This window comes from Eleginops maclovinus, chromosome 14 (genome assembly GCF_036324505.1).
Source record: "Eleginops maclovinus isolate JMC-PN-2008 ecotype Puerto Natales chromosome 14, JC_Emac_rtc_rv5, whole genome shotgun sequence".
Lineage (NCBI taxonomy): Eukaryota > Metazoa > Chordata > Actinopteri > Perciformes > Eleginopidae > Eleginops > Eleginops maclovinus.
This window is the reverse complement of record NC_086362.1, coordinates 5565240-5587003: the sequence shown is the minus strand read 5'-3', so window position 1 is coordinate 5587003 and position 21764 is coordinate 5565240. Positions and strand designations below refer to the sequence as shown.

Here is a 21764-nt window from a genome sequence, read left to right as displayed (position 1 = left end):
AAAGCTGACCTTTTATCAAATAAGGAAAATGACATATTACAGAAATAGTCAGTATGCATTAGGTAAGTGTAGGAGATTTACACCTGCTGATTTATATACAGATCACAGATTTAGGGCTTTGCACATAGTGACTCAGGAGCTGGGAACTTATAAAGTGTTTCATAAGTAACATGTAATGTCTTCTTGCCACTGTGGATGGAAAACATCTATAGCTAGTAAATACAAATACTGAGTTAATACACTACATTCTGCATTCAATGTTATGGTTGCCTTTGGTGAAGTTCTGAAATCAAACCCCATTGGTAACATTTCTGACCAGCGATTTTCTGTATAATCAACGTTTTGTTTTCGTGTGTCCACTATTCCAATAGAAAAGGACTTAGAAGGGATTTACAGGAAATGAGGGATGCATTGTCACTGATATACTGTAAGCATGAAGCCTGTTTATTATTCACTCTACTAACACGATAATGTATTGCAAATGTGAACCGAATAATTCCTACTGCTGCTGCTGCTGCTGCTGCTGCTGCTGCTGCTTCTAAACTAAGAAAACTCAGTATGTGTTTTAGTGTGAAGCCCTAACAGGACACACATTGCATTTGTTACCAATTATGGTGCAACTGCAATGCTCATTTCCTGCATTTTTTGGACAACAAAAGCGGGCTCAGCTCATGGCACGATGTAAAAATTCTTGCCTGACTTCTTTTTTTTTTTACACAACATATACGCTATTTGGGCTGCACTGTAAATAAATACACCAGTTTCTCTCTACATTTTTCTGACAAAGATGAGCTCGAAAAGTGTTGCTTGTGTTAAGCACCACTAGGTCAAGAACAACATGTACGTAACCTGGTCCATTTTAATACATTATAAGGGGCATACAAATCATAACCAGTCTTTTAAACTTGCTTGCTAGTTTGTATTCAAGTAGGATTATATTCTGTATTGCACTTTAAAGGTTGTTTCTGCATATTTGAGTTTGAAATCATTGTTCACACCTCTCTAAATAAACCAGGGCTGTAAACACGCTTGTGGAAATGGGCAGAGGTGTAGACATATGGTAGCTCGTGAGCTGACACAGTGACTCGCCTCCCATCGCGAGCGAGCATCAACATCTGGCATTAGACTTTAGGGGGGCTGTGAAACATTGGTGGCACTGTGGGGAAGCTCAGGAGGCAACCACCTCCACACGACTTGTCCAATCATTGTAACAAGAGCCAATGAATTTAAATGTTTGTTGTTTTTGGGCAAGCTGACTCAAACAATCACTCCCATTAGAAGTTTGTTGTTGTTACCCACTATCTGTTCTAACTACAATCAGACGATAAAGCCACCGCACTTGAATGCAAAGTTCTTTTTAAACACGAGTGACGCAGAAAGGGCTAGAAATAGGCTCCGCTAATGGTAATGAAACAGCAAATATAAGTGTGTTTCATGTCTCCTCACTAACAAGCACATCATTTTCAAAAGCGCACAATGGTGTCAAGTCGCCCGGGATGATCCCCCCTTCAACGAGTGCCGGGATTACAGTAAGCTGATTTTCCATAATTTACCCTCACCAAGTGGAAAAGCACAATCCGGATTCGCCTCTTAACTCCCTCGCCCTATCTTGTTCCCCTCAAGTCATTGTTGTCCCAAGAACAAATATGAGTTATGTCTGCAAGAGTCAAGCTGCAAATGGGTTACTTTTCAAGTTGGCAAATATGCATTGTGGGTCAAATCCATGCTCTAATAGCTTGCAGTTTTATGTCTTCCTCTTTGTAGTCGTGACTTTTCAGTAATGACACAGAGCATTTCTGCTTTTTTCACCTCTTGTTCAATGTCTCCGAGAGGACAGACTGCCATCCCTATTATTTTCTCGCTGAGATGATTCTCTCCTCTGAATCCAGGGCCCATCTCACACATGTGCTAATAGGACGAATGACACTGCTGTTTTGGGGGGGACTTGTGACGATAATGGAGCAGCAGTTCCACATATTCACAAACAACCTCCTGCCGGAAAAATATAGTGCCTTCTGTAAACGCTGAGCTCCCCAACACTTTGTCTGGAGGAAAAACACGGTGTCAGAAAAGAAAAAAAAAAGAAGTTCCTTTGACGATAGCTCTTTGGAGTCCACAGTACAACCCAACAGTGTGGAGGTACCTTTAACTTAACATGGCTGCTGGTTGGACCTTGTTTGCCTACTTCCGTGAGAAGACACTTATGACATTCTTTACCATGCTAACTATAGCGTTGCCTTCAAATGCTAGTTTAAGTTTGTTGGGTGTTCGGTCCATCGTTAAGATAATGTTGGCTTCCTCAATAGCAACATATCATGGGTCTTTTATCCCCTTTTTTGGTATGGAAGGAAAAAAAAAAGTCAAAATAAACTCATAGCTTTATTGGCTGGTAAATGTATAATGTTAAATCTTCATATTCTGGCAGAAAGTTTGACAGGATATTCTCTCTCAAACACAAACAGACAAAGAAACTGGCATGAAGACCAGGCAGGCCCCCGAGAAAACAGTGGAAGTTGGCTCACGGTGTAGATTGCACCTTCCAGCATTTGTTATTGTTCCTTATTACTGCCCATATTTTTCTTCAGCACACTCCAAGCTGTCTCTATCAGTCTCTCCACCCACCCCGCGGCCATACCCTGTTATGCATTGTTATATGAATGTCTGGATCAAGCCAGTTCTGACTGAATGACAGACTGTTTCTCTTTGGTACGTTTCCCAGAAACACAGTTGAAAAAGAAGGTGCGGGTAAATCAATGCGATGTGAAACCACGCATGGAGGAGCGATATTCTGCTATACATTTATGATACTGTAAGTGCTTACAAAACATATCCAGGTGAATTGGTCGGTGCCTTTCAGCTTTGTTCAATTAACTATCATGCTCTATTGACTAGCGGTAGCGTTGGTAAAATGAACTGGTTCACCTTCTCTATATTTCATTTATGCTATTTACAATACTTCTGATCCGAACCTATGGAAACATCTACAGTAGGATTAAATGGGGGCAACCTATCAGCCAATTACACCAACATGTCTTTAGGAAGATGCTGTTGGCCCGATGCCGTCTTTAGTGACCACAGAGTGATGAAGTGGGGAAATAAGCCGTCATACATTTGCACTGCCAGCGGTTATTCTAGCATCAGATCAATCTCGGAATGATTGTCTGGTTTTGGAGTGAAACAAAAGCATCTCGTTCCATTTTTATCCCTCTTGGGTACTGTACCGAGGCTGGATCTGAGTGCATGCTGCAGCTGGGAAGTGTTTTTTTATTTCATTTAAATACCATCAGCCCTATTACTTTGGAGTTATAGGGATACCTGAATGGGTTCTGCCCTAGAAAAAGGCCTAATTGTCAGTATTTATTTCCAAGTTAAGTATCGCAGTAGTGTTAGGGTCACAAAAAAGGTACAGGATTGTGCATTTTCTCCCCTTTTTTGGAGAGTAAGCGCATTCAAAACCATTTGGCAGGAGAATGAAACGGGCGTTTTATGTTTTGTATAAACGCAAATGTATCGATTTGTTCATTATAAATACATTAAAAGATCAAATCAAGACTTCAAAGAGAAAGCTTTCAGGTGAGCCAGAGGTCATTTGGCCGAATGTTGTGGGGCAGTCCATCATCTGCTTTTACACAATTAAAACTACAACACATTTGATGTTGTGTTTTTATTACGTTTGAAATTCAATAACTTTTAACAATGTTTGGCTATCCATAAATCTTGGAGCTGTTGAGTGAAATATCTGTCTTTAGAGCGGCTAAAGGCTCCACGCTAATAACCAGTTTTTTGCTAACTGTATATGGAGAGTTTTTGGTGTGTTTGAACGGCGATTGAACCGAACAGTGGAGTTAAGGACAGCAACCTGAAAACACATTTTCTGAAACTTGAGCTGTAGATTCAGGCGACACTTCTCAAACAATTTGTGATTAAATATATGTATTAAGGATTCTTTAACCCCTAATCCCCACCCAAATCATTTGAAAACACTCCCTTACTGTATTTGTCCCTGACAATGACTAAACTTCCACTTGACTGCCAAACAAACAACACCAGGACAGGGCAAACATCAATTAAAGTTGCAACAGGACAGCTTACTCTCCAATGCCATTAATTGCCAGTAAAGTCTGGGGGAGGGCATGTAATTGGCATTTAACACTATTGATAGCAGCATGTGTTGGTATTTAGCTGTCGGGCCACAGAAGGGCCATGTGGAGTCAAAAATTGTCAGGGTGGTGGCGAGCCAAATCCTGCAGGAGCTGAGGCATGGCTCAGTGTGATTAGACAGGGTTCTCATGTCGGTGCCAAGAGGAGAGGACACCAAGGTCAGACGTGTCGTACCAAATGAGCAGGCCAGGACAGGAATGCTGTACAAATGTGTGTGTACAGATGTATGTGCTAATGCAAATACACTCCTAGATACTTGCTCAGACTGTCAAGTAGGTCAGGCAGAGGGCTTCTTTGGCGAACTTACCAGCGTACAATTGTTATAAGACTTACATAATTGGAAGACAATTTATTTCCTGACAGCCAGAATACATTATAAACCAAACATGGACCATGCCATCTGTTAATCTAACACAGGCTTAATGCTTTGTTGAGTTCATGTGGACAGTGCGTTCCAAAAAAGTTGCATTAATAATGTTTACAAGTGCTAATGTAGGCACCTATTAGCCTTGTACAAAATTACTGCAAGGAAGGAGAGGGAGCAGAGAGATGACTGACTTCCTGGAATAACTGCCGAAGTACTAAATTGTATTTTCTTCCAATTTTTGATAAAAATATTGAATCCATAATGAAATAAAAGTGAGAAGAAAGAGCAAAAGCAGTGGAAGCTGATTTGCTGCCAGGGCACTTTTGGGAAAATCAATAAAGAAAATGTAAACAACCAATTTCTTTTCCCCAAACTGCCACCAAAGTGGATGTATATTTATCTAAAAGGCATATGTAATTGCATTTTCCAAGTCAAATATATTGTATTGTTTAAGTCACGTTAAGGTCACAACTGAAGACTCAAGTCTGCATTCTTGAGCCTGGTAAATTAAATTAAAAGTGAAACTTAGATTTGCTGAAAACTGGGAGAAGGGGAACCCCGTGCCAAGGCCTGGACCAAGAAATAATTAGGAAATCTTTTGACTACACCCCATGCATTTTTCATCTGTCTGTAAACGCCTCCAGCATTTTCCGTCTGGGTTAGAAACTGTCCATTTCCTCTGTTACAACACCGAGATTACCGTGGAGCATGTGCCTCGCTTCACAATCTGACTGTTCAAGTGCTTTAGAAACGGATTTTCATGCTGGGAACTCCCACAAAACACAGCAGGTAGCGGCTGGGTTGACGAGGCTAAAGCATTCAGCCCCTCACTTACTTTATTATTCAAGACAATCTTCAGCTGGGTTGATACTCCAACAGGTTTTTAGGTCACGGGTGAAGCGTGTGTTGAAAGGGTTCACAGGAAAGGCAGAACACTGGGTAAACAAAGCAAGGCTAATGCTAGCAGCAATGTGTGCCTACATGCTAACTTAAGCATGCTAACATGCCTACAATGAAAGTGCTAACATGCAGATGTTGAGCAGGTCCTCTAATCCTCTTTAAGTAGTTTCCATATATTACCAGGAGAGTATGCTAACCTTTGCTAATTAGTGGACTGTTGTTAGTGTTGCTGGTATTTAGTGATAAACCAAAGCTTAAAAAATAATAAAATGTGAACAAACAGAAAAAGGTCAACTAAAACTACTGTTACTAATTGTTCTATAATGGCTAAAAATGCTAAATTAATATATAAAATGACTTTGTGTATGTCTCACTTAACATAAAGACCCAAATCAACCGCCTTTGCTAGAATCTCTTCTGACTGACACCATTGCTATAATCTTGCCCACCATGGCTATGGAGTTTCCAGTTCTTGAGAATTTGAGAGGGTGTACAAAAATCCAAAATCAAAGCAGAGATGAACGAGAAGAGTCCTACCTGATGAGTGTGCGCCTCCATGTCTCTTTATCCCTCTCACTCATTCCGCCTTAAAAGAGGAGAAGAAAAAATGTCATGATGTGATTTTTTAAAGCAGTAAAGCAGAAGTCGTGCAGAGATATGATCAATGAGATGAGGCGTCACAGAGTGCTTAATTGAAATGAGTCTTACGGAAACCTGAAAACCATTTTTCCTTTTGTTTGCCTGCTGTGCCCTCTCAAGCCTGAGAGCAGCTACCACCAGCGCTGGTTGGAATGTCAGGCAAAATAAGCCACCCAGCCAATCATATATTGAAGAAAACATCCACAGCCTCTAGATTAGCTCTTATGCTACACCAGACTTGATTATTTTCTTCTTACCTGTTGTGATAGTTAACTAAGCTTTGCATTGTGCCTTTGTTTCACTCTTTTTCCCATCTCGCATTTCACCTTTGTTTCTCAGGGACCATTGTTCAGTACACTGTGTTCGTCGAGTAGTCATGGTTTTAGGTAGGAAACATAGAGACGCCTCGTCACAGATGGCACATTTGTGCTGATAGCTGTAACCCCTGTGGTCTGCAGTCATGGTTTGCACTTGCAGGGGGAAGTGATTGTGTGGTGTATGAATAAAAGCTCCTCCTAATCTTCCATCCAATCTGCAGAAAATCAAGATCAGAGCCACTGAACCAAATCTTTGTTTTCTCTCCTCCCCTCAGTGCTCCTGAGGAGCGGAGCTGTCACTGCCAAACAGGGAGACAGGGTGAAGGAGAGAGGAGCGAAGGGAGGGATGGGAACACAGAGAGAGGCATGCAGTGAAGGTGTTGGGAGGGGGAGAAGGCGGGAGATGGACGGAGAAGCACACTGTGAGTGCTGTCTAAGGATGTTTACGAACGCCAGAGAATTGACCAGGGAGGAAGCTCTTAGAGGATGTTGAGAGGAATGAGCAGGAGGTAAGCAGGGGGGATAAGAATGAGAATTAAGAGAATCCTCTGCAGCCAGATGGTGCCACTGGGCAGGAAATGCCGTCATCTGTGCTCTTCAGTGCGTTTTTGCTATGAGAAAAAGATGCATAGATGCAGACGTGATGAGGTAAACAACAAATCCTCTGCTGAGGCGTGTGCCAAAAATTAGCTGACGACTAGAAAATGGCACAAATGAGCCAGAAAAGCAAATTAAATGCTCATCCTGGACACAAGCTGTCCAGCTGAGAGGCCAAACTTTTCTGCTCACTCTGAAGGTACGTTGTGCATTTATCAATACCTCCGCCAAGGAGCTCGGTTTGTCAAGCTGTCAGCAGGATTACAGAAAAACTACTGGCCGGATTTCATGAAAACTTGGTGGAAGGATCTAGCCAATGCCAAGCAAGAACCCAAATCACACATATTATGTTACAATTTCATTAACATGGCATGGGGGCATTTATGCTACATTCGTATGATGGGGGAATAATATGAAAAACATCAAATATCATCTTTTTTGGAACGAATACCTCATTCAATACTGTGATGAAAATGTATGGTTGTCTTGGGTGTTTTAATAACATATTTGCACAATGAGATTTTTTATTAATAAATCAGAAGTATTTGGATGACATGACTTGATGGATAAACACATAATAACTTTTTTAAAATAAATTGCTTTACTGTAATGAAACCATTAAAACCAGGAAAAGCCAAAACATGCCATATTATGATATAAAAAATATACCACGATCTTTAGTCTCAATCTCGAAATACAACAAAATGAACATATTGCCAAACCTTACATCCGTGTTTTTTCCAAATTACAACTTAAAGTTCAAGAACACACCGACTTTGTAAATGGGAACATTTAGAAAAATATAAGATAATAGAATATATCTTTAAATCATTTATACAAAGTACAACAACATTTATTTGGCAACCCTCACTGCAGTAAAAAATAGATAAAATTAATTAAATATATCAAAGTTTTTGAAGGGTATGTGAACACACTATTTGCCTTAGCGGAGGTCTTAGCTCTTCAAGGGCCATTTCAGTTATTTGATGTTACCAATTGTTAGGACAATAGAAGTTGTTCATCCGGAGCTGGAGGTTAACCTTGACCTTGTTGTTGTCCGTATTAAACAATTACAAGGTGTTGCAAAGCTCTACTGACTGGGAATTGATTTATCCCATATCGCATTACCTATTCCTGGCTACAGGATGCAAGTTTATGCCTGGAGGCAGGAGCTGTTTTGGAATATAAACTTTCCGCTGCGTTAGTGTTGGCCAAAGTTCTGCCCGAACAGCTGTCAGTCGTTGCTGATGAGATGTCTGTTTTTTAAACATGATCGGCAGTGGTCTTGAGCGGATGCAACCGGCATATATAAGCAGACAGTCTGTTGTGGCTTCGGCCTCCAAGTACTTGATAATCACAACACAGCTCATCTCTCTGCATTTCAAGCATCAATAAAGAGCCAGTGTCAGGAAAACGGGGGTTTTAGAAAGCTTCATACAGGAGGTAAATTTGAAAGTCATTGCAAGGCAACATCACCTACATAAACAGCTGGCGATCACTTCCTAAAGGCAAGAAAAGAATATATTTGAGTTTTTATCATTTGCATCGGCACTGCTGGGTGGATTCCTTTCTGTGTTTCTTTGCCAACATTGAACTTTTATAAATAGTGACAGTGTCTGTGCTCAAGCAGAGTCTAAAGGCGTTTATAGTTTTGCACCCAATTTCAGTGGCTGAAACATTTCAACAGTTTTTCTGTATCTCTGTAAGGCTAAACTTCACAAAAGCGTTTCGGAATACAAATAGTAAAAACATGGATGATGGGGGTCAGAAGGGGCCATGTTTTCTTATCTATTTACAAAGTTGATCGCTGAAAGAATCACCGATCACTAGCAACCGTAGTAATTCTCCCTAATCCATTAGGGGTTGTTGTCAGGAGCGATGGATAACACAAAAGAAAAAAGGACTCAAGCCAGAAGACAGGTGTTTGCGTCCAGTGTAAAACCAACAGTGTGTTTTTGACTTTGTGTATGCAATGTTACGTTTCACCTTAGCTTCACAAAAGAAAAACTATACTTTCCTAAGCAAAACCAAGTTGTTTTGTTGCCTTAAATGGAAGTGTGTTGCCTTTCCATAATGATGTTCATGTGTTTGCTTCTTTTCATTCAGTTTAAAATGAGTTTTGTAGCGCTAACAACACAATAAGGTGCATTTTGGTCTTATAGCAATAACCACTGAAAACATCTGAATAATATGCTGGCAACAATCAACATGGCTGCCTACCAAGTTATGTTTATACTTTACTTACATTAACCAGTAAGTGAGAAAAAAAGATTTGATCACAGGAAAGGAAAAACCAAAAAGGGCCCCGTTAAATATTAAACAAACAGCATTAAAGCCACATTACCTACACTTCTCTTCTATCCATTCTCTCCTTTTTTAATTCTTCAGCTTGAACAGTTTGCCCATCCAACATCTGTTCACTGCTGCACACACTTTGATTCAGAAAGCCTCCTCTATCCAGCGGAGTGCTTACTAATGCATGATCTATGTGCAAATGCTTGTGTAAATTAGCCTCAATAGCTTCCATCCCTTATTGTAAACAGTGGTAACAAACAGATTACCTCCATTTGTATTCCTGCAGCTAAACAGGTCCAGAGAATATTTTTGTCCTCTTTGGTGTCTTATCTTTAGCACAGACGAATGCGTCATGACTCCGGGACAGGGACACGTTCCCACCACAAAGAGCAACACACTTCTCCAGCTGTATTTTCCTCCCGTTACGTGTGTGTGGGTGTGCTTGTGTGTTCTGGACAGGAGTTAAATAGGTTGTAGAGTGCCAACAATGAGCGAGTGTGTGTCCTACAGAGAGGTTAAATGGCTCGTGGAACAACACCAGCGGCTGTGTGTGTGTGCGTGGTGTGTACCGACGCGGGGCGTGCGCGTCACTGTTGACAGATGCGTTTTTTCTGCTGACAGCCGTGATCAACGGTGAGCCCCCCTGGCTTGGCACCAAGCTATTACTTAATTCATTGACATTTTGTGTAATTGCCTCAGGGCAGTTTGCAGAGGAGGTTCGGGGTTCTAATGGGATTAGATTAGAGAAATACAATTACCATTTCACATATAAAGGGAATCATCTTTAAGCAGGTCTGGGGAAAAGACTGAAAGTCTATGTGTTCAACAATGAGTTTGATAGGAAATAAATTAGCCTTTTTTTGTCCATGTATGTGCACTTTAATGATTGTGTGTGTGAAAAGACCTTCTTTCACTTGGGCTTTGGGTTTTCTTACCCCCCCTCTCTATACTCCCGGGGTTTATCATGGTGGCTTGCCATGGTAGCCTCAGAAATGGCCTGTCAAGGCTCTTGGAAATGTCGATGTGCAGATAATGACATGTTGAAAGCCCTGAACCACAAGCTTGTCACCTGCTGGTAATTGGTTCTTCTACCAGTTTATTGTCTCCAGCTGCACTGCTCATCACTGATATTCCAATTTTAGCAACACAGGAAGAGAGAGAGAGAGAGAGAGAGAGAGAGAGAGAGAGAAAGACGGAGATAAATTGCAATATATTCACGTTTCGCACACAGGTTTATATTCGTCAATGACTTTTTGGCATATCCTTTGGGGTATTGAAAGAACACTAGTTAAGTTAATTCAAATAGTTGACGAGAAAACATGGGGCACTTTATTAATCTTATCTTGCCAGTGGTGTTTCCAACTTTGCGGGTGCTGAGGAAGATAACCCAAGCAATCCTCGAGCTGTTTCAATATTTCAAACCATAATCAAACGTCTTTTGGCATTGAGAAGATTGCATTGAGCCCAGGCTTAGCATCAACACCAGTGAAGTTTGATCTGCTATGAAGGCAGTGCCTGTGTCGAGGATTTTTATTTTATTTTCACTGGGAGATAGGAGAATCACATGTTACACAGCAGGTATTGAGCTTCGGTGCTGGACATTGCCCTCTGGCAGCTATTGCATGGAACATAACTCGCGTTTTGTGACAAAGGAAGCATTCCCTCACTACCTGATTTGTAGCATTGGGCACGGAAAAGCCTCTAGCAAGTCTGTGTCATTTAAAAACCTGTGTTTGTATGTCCTCTTTTTTTTGCTGATAGTGACTGTATGTCTGTTACACATCTTTAAACCCTTTATTATAGCAGCACACATTCAAACTGTGAAATGTGTGCAAGTTCCTTAAATGCTAACAGTCATTGCATCACACCATCACTATCCCTAACTGGAAAACGCATACAGGAAGTAATTCTAAAGCAGCTTATTAAAAAGCGTTAAGCTTTAACAATACCTGTGTGCAGATTTTTAGCAGAAATTGCCATCACGGGTGAACGGCATTACGTAAAAAAAATCACTGCCTCAAAACCTGGCGATTTAACCAGAAATGTCAATTTGAGGGGAAAAAGGTGTAATAACAACATTGATTGTGCATCACCTTATGGCCAATAGTTCACCAAACAACTGCCTATTTATAAACCAAGACATGAGGAACACTTACATTTAGGATTGTGTTTTTTTTGTCCACCATCGAAATAGACCGTAATTCAAATACTTACTCTACTTGAAGCTCTATTTTGGGCTCCACCAACTCCTCAAACAATCATGTGGCTCTTTAGCCCCTATAGTGTTCTGTAGCTATGTTTTTTCCTGTCTGCTTTTGGAAGGAGTTATCCAAATACGATAGGGTTATGCTAATGTTATGGGCCGTTAGAGCAACAGAATTAGCTGAAAGAAAATAAGTTGCTTTGGGAAAACTGCGCAGTTCAACCTTCTGAAGTTTCATCAGTAGAAGCCATCCCCTTTCACAATGAGGTAGTCATGTTCTCCATTTTCAATTTGAACAATTGATTTCTGCAGCTTTCTAAACTCATAATATTTGCTACGCTAGTTTGTTAGAAAACGGATTCACACATTTTAATCCTCTAAAGTCTTTAAAGTTGTGTTTGGTGACTTTCTCCAGAAGGTTTCCCAAGCTCTCCTATTTAAAGAAAAAACAACAACTTGAAAACACACTTTTATAAAGGTCTATGTGAATCCCTTAAGATCTACTTCCTGAAACAGTGCGTATCTTTCATATTCATACTATAGCAATACCATTTTTTGAAATATCAAACTATAAAACTGTTATATAATTATAAATAATCTCATATATCATTTAACAGGATATTCATTACTAAGGAGGCCGAACGCAATCGAATTGATCTGTCCTTGTCTCTTGAGGTCTCCAGTAATAAAAGTTCAAGCGTTATTTGCGATGTTCTTTTCAGTCTTCTGGGTCAAGTACGTGTAAGAGTACTCTTGTGTGCTTTCCTTCAAGGTCCAGCACAGGAGAGACCAATTCAGATCGGCAACAAGTAGTCAAAATTAAATGTCATTACTGAGCAATACACACCTTGTCTGCGCCCTTGTTGCTCAAGTTTCTCCCATTCATCTTGACCTTGCAGTCAGCATGTGTCTCCACTCAAAGGGCACGAAAGATTACGGCAGTTCAGAGATTTTGTCAAAGGAAGGCCCGGGTGATGATTTATCAGGCACCCTCTATTAATTTTTCAAACACAAATGATGGTCATGAATCATACTATGCGCTGACCGCCCCCTTCCTGACCAATGTTGACCTTTGCGTACATCTTGAATGGCTAATGTGTTAACGCTTCAAGGCTGCCTATTGCGACTTTAATGAGTTTTGACTTACCTGGGGAAGTTTGAAAATAAGTTATATAGTAAAAACTCACCAATCTACGCATGGTCGATTGCAGACTAGAGCATGGTGAGCTCGCTGTTACATCTTGCCCTTTTTCATGGCTGCAATTTTGTCTATATGACACTGATGATTGAATCTCGAGCTGTCCTTGACCTTTTAGAGCAAGACCATGTCATTCTTTTTTAACAAGCGTCATAATACCTGTGGTTTGAGAGAAAATGGCCGAAAATCCATCTAGAGGACTTTACTGGGGTCAACAGCTTTTCAAAATGGTTGTTTGTCCAAGACTAACTCATGATAGAACGGGTTAACAAGGGTACGACAGCGGGCAGCAGCGCTATTTCACACCATTTCATCTGTCATGTAAGGATATCAGAAGTTTAACGGCGACTGCTTTTAACCAGTGACGTTTAAGCAGTTTCCATTATGAGATATTTTGCACCCTCTGATTTATCTCTTCATGTTGACCATTGGGGTTTTTTTCTCTCCCTCTCCCCACCAATTTCTCCCACAGGGAATCGAAAGTGGTGAATCTGGAGTCGTGATCTTGTCAGATGTTGTGAAAATCCACTTGGCCCAGCAATTCATCAGCATCCACATCCTGCGCACACTCCCCTTCATCTATCTCTACGGAACCATACAAATCAATTGATTTGGCCAGCAAAGTGTCGGCCTTCTTTTTTATTTTCATCAGAGTTCCTCGTGATTTTCATTGAACAGTGTTGGAACCTGCTAAACTGTTACAACACTTGCTGCTGAGAGTTTCAAAAAGGTCATTACATCTGTCAGATTGGCGGTCGAACATCCTTGATTGTTTATTTGCTCTAAATTAAAAAGGGCTAGACCACCTATTGATAGGTGTATTTCATGGCCAGTATCCTTTTTTCAAAGAATAGAATCAGATTTCTGTTACAATGACAGACTGGTACAAACAGAATTAACCCTAAACAAAAAAACACAAAAAAAAATACATAATGTCATAAAGTAGAAATCCAAAAGATGGGGTTGAATCTTTTATAAAACAATGCCCCCCACTTGGTTATTGATATATTGAATTGAATTAATGTATTGTCGTCGTACAGGTACAACAAAATTAAAAAGTGTACGGTTACATATACATACATACATACATATATATATTCAGCTACGAAACAAATGAAGAGACCACTCCAAATTTTTCTTAAATCTTTGTCTCTACATGTATGGCAGCCATTCCAATGTTTGTTGAATTTCAACACAGAGAACAATTGTCAGTAGTTTATAGAATACAATAACACATTTAAAAAACTCAAAGGCATACCTATAAATAATAAATCAAGACAAAATGATAATACTGAAGTGCTCTCTTTTCCATGGCTGTATATATATATACATTTATAGTAGTTTTATTGCATTGCTTGGCGATATGTTGATATGCACTGACAGGTTTGCTTTTTAATTTCGTTGTAAAATAACAATAAAGGAATTCAATTCAATACATTCAATGGATCATGCCCATGACTTACAGAAATCTGAGCAAAACCCCCGAAAAAAAAACATTTAAGTTGTGTCCATGAACGATGCTAAAAATCATAGCACACAAGCTTTCTGAGCATAATGAAATCATTTGTTTCTGAAAGAAAGAAAGATGAAAGATTCAACTTCATTGTCATTGCACAGAGTACAAGTACTAGGACAACGAAATGCGGTCTCTGCATTTGACCCATCCTAGTGTTAGGAGCAGTGGGCTGCCATTATGTACGCGCCCGGGGAGCAGTGTAGGTAACCAGTGTCTTGCTCAGGGACACCACGGTGGCACTAGGTCTTTCGGGGACTTGAACTGGTGACCTTCCAGTTCCCAGGCCAACCCCCTATGGACTTCGCCACCACCGCTCCTCCTCCTTCTGTTATTGCACATCAGACCATTTACAATATACAAAAACTCAGTGTTACTACAAAATACTGATTATTATTGGTTTAGGGATGAGGTGTACTGTAAGCCCACACGAAAACAGCATGGTTATGTGTATGGGTGGTTCTACGAACACCAACTCTTCAGAGAAGCAGCACGTTGGCAGCATTCCCTATGCTCACCAACACATCTTCATTACTGTACCATGACTTATCCTACTGTCTCTACAGTGTGTGTCTGGTGTCTACCATGGGAGTCATACAATGTTGCTTTGTGTTGTACTGCAGAAACTAATACTTCTATCTGATTATGTTGTGTTCAAAGGCATAAATCAATACCAAACCAAAGTTAGAGCAATTACAATTCTTTGGACACTTTATTTGATATAACTGGCACGTAGTATCAAGGACAACAAAAAGTACCGGTAAAAGAATAGCGAAAGAAGAATTAACATATGCCTTAAGGTTCTTTCTTTTATGATAATTGCCGCTGAGAAGCATGAAAGCATGTTTACAGCAGCGCAGCTCATTAAAAGCTGCACACAGTTACCCATCATCCGAGGGTGGTGTCAATTTCTACTTTCTCAAATAGAATGGTCACCTTGCAATTAGGCTTCTGTGACACCGCTATCTAAATGGCGTCTAAAGAGAGGCCCACTGTCTCAGACTTGTCTCAGTCAATGCTTATTCTTAGCAGAGGACAATTACTGAAATACTGACTCATTAGTTCCCTTCACATCCTTTTCAACAAAGTGTAATCTATCTCCCTTGTAACCACATCCTGTCCGGGATGTTTTCAATTACTCACTGTGTCCCTTTACCGTCTCAGCAAAAACCTTTTCCTTCCCTTTAACTGTCCGCAGAAAGCCTACAGTAGCAACCTGTCTGTTTACATTATGGCTCATTTCTCGATCTGTGGAAAACCACTCATTGTCAAAGTGAAACAACATTTGGTATATATGTGGGTTGAGTGAACCGTGTCAACCCGACAAATGAAAAGCCCACCTCTCCAGTTGTACCGTACTATATTACAAATTATGTGGAATGTTTGAAGATCGTTGGAGTTCCTGGAAGAATATTTTCCATTTCTATAACCTTGGTTATTTCCCTTCCCCTTCAGTGATGCGTTTCCACAGGATTGGCAGTGTCATTATCTGCCCGACAGCAAAGTCCCCTTGTATTTTTGACTAAATGTATGTATTTGTGATTGTGGTGCTGCAGGGTGCAGTGATATCTGCCACTCTCAGCAGCGCTTGGGGGCTTTTGTGTGGCGCTTCAGAAAGGTGTTGTGTCCCCGGGACTCGACACCTTACCAAGCAAGACGGATTCCCAGCCAGCCGGGCTCCTGATAAGCCTCTGTGAAATCCCAGAGAAGGGGGGATTCGATTAAAATAATCAACAAGGAGGTGAAAATATCTCCATATTTCTGGTGTGGCTCCAGACATTGTGATAGAGGAAGAGCCATTCAAAATAAAAAAAGTATTTTGTTGAGCTAAAGGAGTTTGTAAGGTAAATTGCAAAGCATTTTTGTCTGCAGCACTGCCAAAACGTTCCTTTCAGTTATACCTGTTGCCCTTTTTACCTTTGCAAGTGTGTGTGTTCGTGCCTGTGTAAGCGTGACATAGTTGCTGATCACTTGTTGGAGGAGTGGGAGGAAGCGGCGCATGCTGCCAAAACGTCTCATTATCACGTTCAGCGTAGAATTTGACAGCTCCCAATCCCCAAGACTCAATCCTCCCAAAAGCTGCCACTTCAAAGCGATGAGCGATTCCAAAATGTGTCCAGCAGTTTGGGCAGCCTTTTAACATATTCCGGGAATGTTAAGCTCCACAGCTGCTGTAGGAAAAAACAGGCGCGGCTCCAAGACAAACAGCGCCTCCTTTAAACAATCTCAAATCAATACGATACATCAGCATTTCACCACAAAGTGCAGTAGGAAGAGGGTCCCTTAAATGAACGAACGTCACAGGAAGCATTTAAATTATGATGGAAATTATTCACAACAGGAAAATGGAAAACGCACATTAAAGCGACACAATAACGGGAGCTGCTATAAGTTTCTAAATATATTCTATTCAGGTGTAAATTAGTGTGAAACATCTCAGCTGTATAACGTGCCCTGCTGATTGACAAATTCTAAAAATGAAAAGTGAAAGACAGGTTCGGCAATTCGAGGCGCCTTGACTGAAGAAGGGATGTATTAAACATGTGTGTTAGTTTATGCGTGTCTTTAACTTTACTGCATTTTCCAAAATACACTCGTAGGCTGCAGATCGATCTTTAGATTTTGGTGAAAAGTGGAGAACGTGTGTTCGCTTCAAGGATTTACAAATCTAAGGGGAATTGCGAGGTACCTTTTTCTGCTTGTTACCGACCAATACTCCTGCATTATTCACAGGGTCTACCCAGCGGATGAATCTGAATTTGATCTTATAGCTTGTGTTTTCAAATCGTGTGGTATTAAGGCAATATTAGGACAATTATCCAGACACACTGCTTTTAATGGGCTATTAAACAGTAATAGAAATAAATATAGGGAAGTATATAAGTGGCAAACAAATACGTATTGTTTTATTGGTTTATGGAAGATGACATCCCTTTAGTTTTAGCTAGAATGAAGTTATTAAAGTTTACTTTTCTCCGTCTGTTTCTTTGCTGATGTCTTTCTCATGAGTTTACCTATACTCTCACTCCTTCCGCTGTCTATTTGCGTAAGCTCCAAATTTAGAATAGGCTCGGCTGCCGTTGTATTTGCACCCACCACAGGAACAAGGTGCACACGTAGCATCCTCCTGCTTGTGCTGTCGAGCCGACGGAATATTGGAATGTTCTTACAGTAGTATATTAAAAATCCAAGATCCACTTTTTCAGTAAAACTGTGAACTGCAAAATGGACTTCTCTTTTTAAAAAGGGAACTGTGACATCTTTAATATTTTATTCCACACTAATTAACTTCACATTTTAGATAAAAGCTGCCAGTGTCCAGGAGCACACACCTTATGGAGGATGATAGATGTCTACATTTAGATTTTTTATTAACAGGTGGACAGACAAAAGGGCAATTCAATTCTGTTAGACAACAATCTAACTATGGTTTACCATTGAAACATGTGAAAAACATTCAATAAATACTCACAAATTAATCCAGTACAATAATATGTAGTGTATTTCACTGTCTCATTAATAAGTTTCACATATATTTATATCATTAAACTTTGCCAATTCCATTCTTCCTTCCTTTTTTCGTATCAAATTAAAAGCAATCTGTGCCCAAACCCTTTTTCTTTCTCAGGTCAATTTATTCAAACAGGAAGTGTCTAAACTAGGTTTTTTGGAGTGTTTACTAAAGGTTTGCCACCCTCAATGAAACACCAAACAGTAGCCTGTTTTATCACTCCTCGCTTTGTTGGAAAGCAACGAGAGTGTTTGCCAACCAAACGTATTATTTGGCAGCCTTTGTCACGATTCTCAAATAAAGCGTCCCATTCACATAATGACACAACAATGGCAGTTTCACACAGCCCCTCTCTACTCTGCTTTTAAGAGCTCAGTTTTTAAGTGGATGAAAGACTAAATAAGTGGTAAAGAGGTTTTTAAAGATGTGGGCGTGGCCTCAATGCCAACCGTGGTCATGACTTGGCCAACTTACTAACATAAGGAGGTAGAATTAGCCCTATCGGAGATACCACCTTTGATACTGAGAGTTTCATGAAGGAGGCTATGGTATACGTCGAAGAAAAGATGGAAAGAGACAGGGAAGCAGAAGGAAGAAAGATGGATGACAACAAAGGGAGGGATCTTTTCCCGCACAGATGTTTTCACAGAAGCGGTGTGCAGATGATGAGACTTCTGCACACCTCTCTAAGTTACTTCCAGTGATCACCGCAGACACAAAGAGGTCAACAGCAGCCTGAAGCGGTGCGCATTTACTCGGCACAGTACGTACAAATGTTGTTGATAGCCTCTCTTATCCAGCCACAGTGGCTCGTGTGAAAAGGATAAATGGAAAAAGGAAAACCCACGCCCTCTGAAGTTACGGCGTGGGTCGCCCTGCTTTTCTTCTCGAGGTTCTGTGATCTATGCGGGACAATATTTCAGACACCACAGAATATGACTGCCATAAATAAAACAGTATTAATCATCCTTACTCCCATTTGAGGCCCTTCTCACATTTATCAGGCTTTTAATATTAACATAGATTAAGGGCATGTCTCACACCTTCAGTCACTCTGGTAATCTTGCTCCAGATAATAACTGTGCAAGAACGCTTCTGTTGCACCTGGGGTGTGCAACATAACATCTAAGATCCACACAATTAAAAGTGTGTGTAAGAGACCAGCGTTTATCGGTGTGTAAAGTACGTCACAGTGTTTATATTCCAAAGGTTGGCAGTGAATTAAATAGTAATTACAGCGTTAAAAGCCTTGGTTTTGCTTTTATATTAAAGCATACTGTACATAGTGTTGAATTTAACACAAAGAAGAAAAGTATTTACATTTTTCAATATCATTTTATGGATATGGAAGAAGTATATATGTATTCAGAAGAATGTTTATTCCAAGTTTACAATAAAATATCAACCATGCTTCCAGCTCAACTGTATGGCCCATTTAACAGCATGAAGATAGAGCACAAAATTCAAATGAAGTCATTCCATAAGTCACATTTTATATAAGCTATGATAACGTTCCTGCTCTAGGTTTTCCATATTTTCTGGGGATGCAATTCATTTATTACATTTTGATAGCAAAAAGGACATTTTAATTTGAACCCATGAGGGAACAATCCAATCAGTGTATCCTACATTTCCCTAAAAGCAAGATGACAAAATAAATCTGGGTGAGTTATGTCTTAATTGGTAGGCAGAATTCAATATACTGAATGTTAAGAAATCTTGAAAATGGCAACAAAACATCTACAGAAAATGTAGAACATCCTATTGGTCTAAAATGCCTCTTCGGTGCTTACATCAATGTTTGGTATTAACCATTAATCCTCTGCTTTGTCGGCATTAAATCCCTTTACGAGCTCCTTGCTGTGCTCAGTATCATTGTGGAATCGTCTCACGTTTTCCGATTAAAAGTTATACTTTTCCTTCTGATTCTTTTTGTCCATCCAATACACCTTTTCTTGTTTCGCCCTTCTTTTTTAGACTGAAACAAGTTGTCCAATCACACACCTATTCCAGCCACTGCTTCAGGCCGCTATGAACCCTCCGAAAAGTGAGGGAGGGTGCATGTTCGCACCGGCACTTAACGCTGGGTCCTGATACAGCTTAATTGGCTCCATTTTAGATCTGGAATTCTACATGCTAATAAGCAGGTGTGAGGATGTGTTTATGTGTGAATGCCTGTGACTGCCATTGTGCATCTCACAATAGTGCTTGATTATGGGTGATTCAGCCACAATGGGACAAGTTTAAACTCAGGGGGGGGGGGGAAATGTAGCACATAGACTACACGTAATGTGCCTGGTGCTCACTGCCAGGCTGTAACTCCAATGGAAGACACAGATCTTTATAGTATAAGTATCATATGTTACAGTAAAATGCAATAAGTCTCATACTTCTATTCCTATAACTAGACTCAGCGAGGGCAGACATCTGCAGAAGATGCTTTAATAGGTACAAATGAATGTGGGTTTCAGCCTCAGCACTGTGTTGGTTCTTCTTTGACCCATGCACCAAGTTTAATTTAAATCAAGCCAGTAGTTTGACTGAAGTCCTGTAGACAAACCGACAAATAAACTAAAAGCATAACCTGCCATACATCAAATATGAACTGCATTGTAGCACTAGTCCGAAAGTCAGGTTATCTTTAATAGAATACATCATATCTGAACTATAAAGGTCTGGTTAAAGAGCTAAGCTGCCAATCCATTTGAGATATTTCCAAATATGTGAATAGTTCGACTTGCTGATAGAGACATACGTTAAGGAATCCCACGTTACCAGGATTTACACTCGATAGGAACACATTTACTCAAGTGAATATATGCAATAGAAGTTGCATCATGGCAGTGCTATCGAAGACAATGTAAGGGGAAAACCAGCTACAGGGGTTCATCCTGTTGAAACCTTAAATGTCCGTAAAAAGCAATGGGTTTGGACCTGCTTGTAGCCTTTAAAAAGTAATAGGCTCACAAACATTTAGAGGATTCATCCTCTGGGGAATATACATATCAATACCACATTTAATGGAAATCTATCGTTGTTAAGGTTTAGTTAAAAACACATAATGGTGAGCCTCATGATGGCACTAGAAGAAAAGTACAGCGATTTTCAGATCCAGCAAGATATATCATCTGGTAACCATGAATGGCAGGAGCAAATTGTTGCTAAACCATCATTTTTTAGGATTCATTCTAGTGGAAAATAAACAGCAACCAGTATTTCGCAATATCTGTCATTTTATACATAGCGTCATGGTTGTGCTATGTAGAAAAAAGTAATGGGATCTGCAGTCATAGGGGTTCATCCTATTGGAACCATGAATGTCTGTCTACTTTTGTGGCAATCCATCCAAAATGCTGCAATCCCGGATGAATATGTACAATGTGTCAAAAACAATCCCAAAACTATCGGTGATTACACCATGTTCTTGTTCCTGAGGTGGATCAAACAGAAATTCCACTGTTCAGTAGATGACTCATCAGCTGATATTAATAATAACAAAAGAGGCTTTTCTTTTACTCAAACCACCAATGCACTCTCCCTTGTCTTCCTCTTGCTGTTAACACCTGCTCTATTTGTTGAAAGACATAAAACAAGCTAATCGCACTCACTCAACACGCATTCATTTTGGTTTTCAGCCTGACAAGGCAGCTTTTAAGTGCCAACAACTTCAACCAAAAAAAAAAGCAGATAAAAGCAAAATTTCCCTCAAGTTTTAATTATTACCCCCCCTCCTCCCTCTGTTTTCTGTGTAGCTGTTTCCCTCCGACATGAACACGCTCTGCAAAAATGATGTAAAATAGATGAAATAGCTATTACCTTGAATTATAAGAATGGGCTTGTTTTGCTAATCTCTTCTTCCTGCTGAGGACTTTTGGGCTGAGTTGAAAAGGCGGTAAAGCTCTAAAAGATTATTGATAAAAGTAAAAAAATTGTGAAAATAAACATAATTTTGCCAGGACTGATAACAAATAATTACAATACTACATTTTACTTTCACCAGCCACTTTCAAAAGTCTTATGAATCAATGTGCTTGTAACCCCTAAAAGGTTTGTGAATAACTGT

At 40.0% G+C, this 21764-nt stretch overlaps 1 long non-coding RNA gene across 2 annotated transcripts in view; it reads right to left on the bottom strand.

Moving 5' to 3' along the window:
• The window catches only part of LOC134875726 (uncharacterized), a 182948-nt gene that overhangs the window by 43669 nt on the left and 117515 nt on the right, over nucleotides 1-21764 (bottom strand). The window contains exons 3-4 of one of the 2 annotated variants that reach the window (XR_010167268.1): nucleotides 5966-6014; nucleotides 5362-5463 (exon numbers count right to left, since the gene is read on the bottom strand). This is a non-coding gene — a long non-coding RNA (uncharacterized LOC134875726). Of the gene's footprint in view, nucleotides 1-5361; nucleotides 5464-5965; nucleotides 6015-21764 lie in introns of those variants that run through there. The other variant, XR_010167269.1, reaches the window with a different exon arrangement.